Source organism: Vicia villosa, unplaced genomic scaffold, assembly GCF_029867415.1.
Source record: "Vicia villosa cultivar HV-30 ecotype Madison, WI unplaced genomic scaffold, Vvil1.0 ctg.002202F_1_1, whole genome shotgun sequence".
Classification (NCBI taxonomy): domain Eukaryota; kingdom Viridiplantae; phylum Streptophyta; class Magnoliopsida; order Fabales; family Fabaceae; genus Vicia; species Vicia villosa.
The window spans coordinates 184,013-191,234 of NW_026705864.1; positions in this window are offsets into that span (position 1 = coordinate 184,013).

Consider the following 7,222-nt stretch of genomic DNA (forward strand, 5'->3'; position numbering starts at 1 on the left):
TGAGCTTTCTAAATTCGAAGAAACATTTATGAGTGAACCATTCATCTTCTTCGTCTCGTGTGTTTCATTGCACTTGTTTGATACTCAAAGAGACTCCATATATCATTTAAGGACTATCCCACATTTTCTTAAAGGATTTACAATTATAAACATAAATGAGTTTACTATCATCTAACGACGTCACTAGAAAATTCTTAATTTTGAAATAAAGTTTCTTTTCTCCTTTATGGTCCAAAGGAAACTGGGATTATTATTTCCCACAATTCTAAATCAATACTGTTAATGAAAATTTTCAATCTAGCTTTCCAAAGTTTAAACCTGTCACCATTAAACAATGGATGTGCATTTAAGAAAGATCTCTTGTTAAAAAAATGTAGGAAGTCATTTTCCTCCCGAGACAATTAGTCATTGAACACGAGTTAGACTCTGATACCACTTGTTAAACATATGCTTCCACACATAAGAGGGAGGTAAATTGTGGAGGTTTTAAAAATGATGATTTGAAACATTATTAATTTCATTGTTAAAGTTTTAAAACATTTGAAATATAGCACCGAAAAATAAATATGCGGAAAATAAAGAGATAAGGGTAAGAAGATGACACCAAAAACTATAGAGGTTAGGTTAAAATGAAGTGACCTAATCGTCTCCCTAAGATTTGATCTTGAGAGTATTTAGTAATACTTATGAGCTTTTAGTAGGTTAAAATCACGAACCCCCTTATACAAGAAAAAATAAAGTTCTAGGCTAACTTCTAACCAAACAAAGAACAACGGACTAAAGCGATTAGTCTTCCTTCTAAACACAAACTTGAAGCAGGTAGTCCCCAAGCTATAACGAGATTTTATGCGGACTTATCTCGAACAAAATGCGGAGTTTTAACTAGATCTCCTTTGAACCAAATTGGGGGTTTTATACGGGCTAACCACAAACTGAATTGAGATTTTACACCAGGCTAGTCTCAAACCAAACCGGGGTTTACACAAGCTAACTACGAACCAAATTGAAATTTTACGCCAGGCTAATCTCGAACCAAGTTGAGCTTTTACACGAGCTGAACTCAAGAACCAAACTGGAGACTAAATACTAAATTCCCAAACTAAGATTTTAATGTATTTAGCTTTGAACCCAAACAAACACTCCCTTAAGAGAAATTATTCAACCAAGAGAAAAATACATCTTAGTGAATTTACAATATTACCCTTTTCCAAAACAAAAACCTCGCTTAGACACAAAGATTTTCTTGAAGCGCTATGGCTAAACTAAAGTGAGAGAAAGTAGAAAATGTTTTTAAAGAGAGTGTGAGGAGTGAGATAGAGAGCTCACATTTCTGGATTGTAAAATGTGAACTGATGGGCCTCTATTTTAGGCTAGAGATTGTCACTAAAAAGGATAAGATCCATGAACCAAATTAATAAGCCATTTGATTGGGACCTTAGACCAATCGATTGGGATCCCTAAATAATCGTTTGTAGTGGCTTAATTTGGAAATACTGGATATCAATATGTTTCCCTTTATTAAGACACAATCACAATCGTTTATGGATAATATTTACACTAACCCATTCAGCTGGGCACATGTTCCAATGGATTGGACAGTTTAAAAACTAGTCCAAAACATTCTGACAGTTTCTGATTCATTTGGCACGAATCCAAAAAATGTTAGGTTGTTTTCTTTGAGAAATAAAGGTTTTAAAACATTTTTTAATGTGTGTGTTATTTAGATATAAATTTAAAAAAATGTCCTTGTAATTTTACAAAACACCGTCCACTCAGACGTGGATGGGTGAGAGTTCACACTTTCTCTCTTCCGCACTCTAAAGCTTTAAGACTTGCTAAATAAACCGACGATATATGCACTTGCTTGAATCTTCTTATTTATGAGGCTTTTAATATCTTCTAGTTGAATATTATCATCAGAGGATGTTTACAGTGAACATTAAACCCTAATTCACATGCTTGATTTAGAGGAAGAGCTTTGAACAAATTCTTTTGTCCATCATTTAACGGTTTGTCGTACTTTCTTGGCTTTATGCTTTGCGGTTTATCCAAGATTTTATTTTCACAAGTTGTCATCAGTAAATCCATGTTGTCCAAGTTATCATCAATAAAAGCACATCATCAAAAGCAAACCATGATGTATTTAGCTTTGATCACTTCTTAAATGGCCTAAAAACATTGTTCAAAAAACTTTACCTAATTGATGTTGGTTTTTGTGAGTAAAATCCACATCAGAAACAAGTATGTTTCATTCGCCCTTTCCTATTTTCCAACCTTCCTTTAGAGGACTTCCATAGTAACCCAATGACCATACGCATCTCATATTTCATTTGACTGATGTTAAAATGGGATGAGTCTTAATGGCCTCTACAAAGGGTCTTTGAGATTGAGTGAACAAATGGAATTCTTTGATATTTAGATGCATGGTTTTGAGGATCAGTTTCCTAACCCTTATTTTCAAGCCCAAGTACTTCTAGAAAGTCCACATTGGTGAAAGTGACAACTTTACCTCTAAACATGCAAAAGAGCCTATTACCTTTCATATCCTTCATGAAATTGCAGTAAAATACCTTTACATGATCCAGATCATACTGCTTGTCCAAACTCAAAAATTTCTGAAGCTCATGCTTTTTTGATACTTTCATAAAATTCATATAACTGAGAGATTTCAACTTTCTTAGTGACACAATACTGTTGATAAGTTTCCTTGTTGAGAAACATATCATGGAATCTGTTATAACCATCTTCATAGATCAAGTGAGTCACTTTGTGTAAGATTGGATGATGAATGGTTTTTACGATTGAGATTCATGTGAGGTTTGATTCTGTGGAACCTTATTTTGCAGGTAACATACTTTTAATCAAGACATCATCTTTTTATGATGACAACTAAGGACAACTAATGTTGAGTCAAGCACAACGTTTAAACGGTTAAAGATGCAAACCTAGATGTTAAGTTTGATGAACTTGATCATCAGAAGAAAGAAAATAGATTAAAGTAAACCTAAGTGTTATGGTTTGTGGAAATATCTGAAGAAGGTAAGCCAAGTGAAAGTATCCAAAGCATTAAGTTATCTCAAGTAGTGTCAACACAAAGATAGCATTTGACAAAAGGGCTTGTAAGAATGGAGTTAATCTCCTGATTTAGTAAGTGAGTGAACTTATGTAAGCAAATGGAATTTTTCGTAAAAGTATATGGCTAAAAGAACACACACTAAAACCTTTTTCAAATGTTTTTTTATCAAGAGAAAACATCTTTAAAAATGTCTTGGAGTTGCACCAAATAACTTACGAGCAGTGGAAATAGCCAGATGGAAAATTTTGACTTATCTAATCGATTGGGTCTTTTCGTATAATCAATTATATTAGTTCAAATTTACGCCCCAAACCATTTAGACAGCACCTTAATGATGTACAACGCTAGATATATTTTCTTTCCTTTTAAAGTACTTACAATCGATTATTTTTTAAATTCTAATCTATTAGAATAAATGCTAATCAAATTGGTAACGTGAAAGTTTATTGATTGCAAATTCCATTTTGGGCATAACTCTTGCCTATAAATAAAGGCTCCATTTCTTATTTCAAACCATCCAGAATTGTGTTTTGACACTACCATCTCTATCTCACACTCTCTCTAAGTTTTATTTTAACTTTCTCTCACTAGATGTTATAGTAAAATGCTTTTGTGAGAAATGTTTCTTTGTGAGTGAGGTTACTTGTGTAATTCTGGAAAGGGTGGAATTGTAAAATTCACTAAGGGAATCGTTTATATACACCTTGATTGAATAATTTCCAATTAGGGATTATTTGTGGTTCAAAGTTAACCCCAATAAAAGCTTAGGTTGAGGATTATGTGATCAATCCTAGATTGAAGATTAGTCGTTATTATAATCTTCCCGGGTTTTTGGTTAGCCTGGTTAAACCAAAATAGGTTGAAGATTAGCCGTTATTAAAATCTTCCTTGATTCTTGGTTATCCTGGTTAAAACCAAGATAGGTTGAAGATTAGCCTGGTATTAAAATCTTCATAGGTTCAGAGATTAGTCCGATCCAAATCTCAGAGGTTGTTTGGTTATCCTATTAAACCAGCGGAGTTGAGCTCAGATATTTTAGAACTTAAATAATAACTTCTCCAAGGTCCGTGTTTGTGGAAAGGAGACTAACCGCTTCCGTCCGTCATTAGGAAGGGAGGTTGGCCCTTTCATTCTCAACATTATATTAAAGAAAAGACGTAAAGCCCATATTTATCATCTTGTAATATTTGGTTGAAGGTCAACCATGATTTCCTTGTATAAGGGAATGAGCCTTTCATACTAAAAGCTCTCAAGTATTATTGGAAACTCTCAAGACTAAGTCTTGGGAAGAGGAATAAGTATTTTTTATTTGACCGAACCACTATAATTCTATGCGTTCTTCTTCTTCCCTTGACTATTTATTTTCTGCAATTTATTTTTCGCTGCTTATTCTTTTAAAAATGTTTTTGAACTCTGATTTAACTTGCCAAGAGTTTTCAAAACTGAGTTTTTCCAAACCACACAATTCACCCTCTCTTGTGTGTGAAGTCTCAAGTCTAACAGATTCGAGTCAGGTTTGGGGATGATTTGAATAAAAAAGGAAAAATCACTTGATTCGAGTTAGGCTTATTTTTTATATGAGTCATGAGATTTTAAAAGCTATAACATCCATATTTGATTCGAGTCAAGGGGGTATGTGTAGCGACTTGAGACAGAGCTTTTGTTGATTTTCATCTATAAGCAGGAGTCTCTCATTCAAAAGGTGTGTGCTTTGTTGCTGCACTAGGTTATAGATGCTTGTTATAAATCCGTTCTCTCCCTGCATATCGAGTGTGGCCTAAAGTTATTCAAGGTTCTAGAATACTTCTGGTTCAAGTGCTTGCATTTGCTTAAGTGGTTGTTTAGATGCTTGGCCTTAAAATAGTTTTTGAAAAGGTTGAACAATGGTAGGACTTGAGAGTTTTGTGGTCAAATCGATGTAGGAATTAGAATTTGGAAAGATGAGCTGGTCAGAGATGTTACTATAACCTGATTGTTCTCCCCCTACGGGGGGAGAGGATCTCCACGAGTGTAAATGAGGACCGACGTAGTAGTGTCAATTGCACAAGATAGGTTGCAATGAGTAATCAATCGAGTTGATTTGGATGTTACCATTGTTGGTTGAGAAACTTTGTGGCGGCTTGGACGTTTAGCAAGAATGATTGTGGCGGTTTGATAAAGGAGATCAAAGGAGTTCGATGTAGGTTTCGTGAGAGTCACGAAATGGCTCGCATAGACGTCATCATTATTCCAAGGTGGAATAGGAAATTAATGATATGATGGTGAATGTCATTGTAGAAGCTCTCTGATACGAAGACAAGAGTCTCCGGTGGGAAGATAAAGGAGATATACATGCAATGTTAGCACTTCAACGTCTAAGTAATTGAGGTATGAGAGGTGTAACTTGCAAGAGTGAATAGAATCATACCTTGGATTAGCGTGTGATCATGGTTATATACAAGCAACAGTTAAAACCACCTCCGATGAATGCGATGTAAAATACGATAAATCATTAGATTTGATTCTAACTACTACAATAAGTATGGTGTCGAGTTCTAGTGTGCGGCCTCCTGACAAGGGAGGATTTACTTGTTCGTCATATCTAATCGAATTAAGCCGATTTTATTAGGCTGTTTGACCCGTAAAAAAAAAGTTATCATGTTATATGTTATATGTATAGTTTCTATCAATGTTTAACTATAATTAAAAATTATTGAATATACCGGATGAATTTTGTATGAAATCGAATCTTTAGTCACTTGTTTAAGATAACTAAATATCTTAGTACTCAAGCAAATCCATTATTAGTTGTCTCCCCACTTAATCTAACTAATTCTTTTATTAGAAAAAAATAGTCCCAAAATCCTTGTGTAACTTTTATTCAAAATGGTACATTTTGTACGGTACAACCATGTTTCATTAAATAAAGCCATAGCCATAGTGCCATGCCATAGAAACACTACAGAAAGATTGATGATAAAATAAAAGGAGAATCGGAGAATACATTGATTTACAATGAGAGAAAAACTTCGACCAAAATAAGTTATATTTCCAATCGTACGGTACTTCCCACACAAGGTTAAAGACAAACAAAGCGTGTAATCATATAAAAGACAAACAAAGCTAAATAGCTTTGAATTTAAACTCCTCCTTATCCCTATTATATTAATAGTATAAAACATTTCTTCAACTTTTTCATGTGTATTTTGACTTGTAAACAGTCTCTAATTTCTATAGAGTCCCCATAAGTCCTGTAGCCATTTGATTAGTGAACAGTATGTTAACGATTCTCTTAAAAAAATGTTATTAGGCGACGACAAAACCCATATACGTGGATAGCCATACGAATTTACTTGGAAGTTAACGGGAAAAACCCGCTTTAACTGAGTTTGGATTCGGTTTGAAGTTTTCTCGATTAAAAAATATGGGGACGGATCGTGTAATGGGGATACTAGTACCCGCCCCCGAACTCGTCTCGTTTATTTCTATATTGTTATTTATTTTTGATAATTTAGAGTATTAAATATGTGTCATATGTTTAGATATTTTGATTGGTATTTATTATTTAAAATATTTAAAATGTTTGTATGAAATTTTTTGAAATTGTTTTATTTTATTATTTATAATGTAACTTAATTTTGGAAAAAGTAATTATATTAAAAAAATTGATTTCACTAAATAGATGATGGCGGGGCGGAGATACCTGAACCTAACACGAACCCGTTTGGGTCGGGTTTGAGTTTTAATTCTCCATCCCCGTTTGAATTTGGATGGAAAATGAGGATTGTTTGAGAATTCGGGTTTGGGTTTGGGAGAGATAATAATTGTCTCCGACCCGCCCTGTTGCCATGCCTAGATGTTATAAGAGTTGTTTTACACATGTCTATAATATGCACTATATATATATATATATATATATATATATATATATATATATATATATATATATATATATATATATATATATATATATATATATATATTCGGGCGTGTCTTGGTAGATGAACTCGCGACTCTACTGCAATATGCTCGGCGCGCCTCTGCATCTTAGCCCCTTGGTGAAATTGATCGTTGGAACACTCTCTAGCCTGACCTACAACATGAAGAGAAACGTCATCTGGAGAAAAATGTCTTTAGCCTGAAGCTCCAACAGAATACGTATCTGTA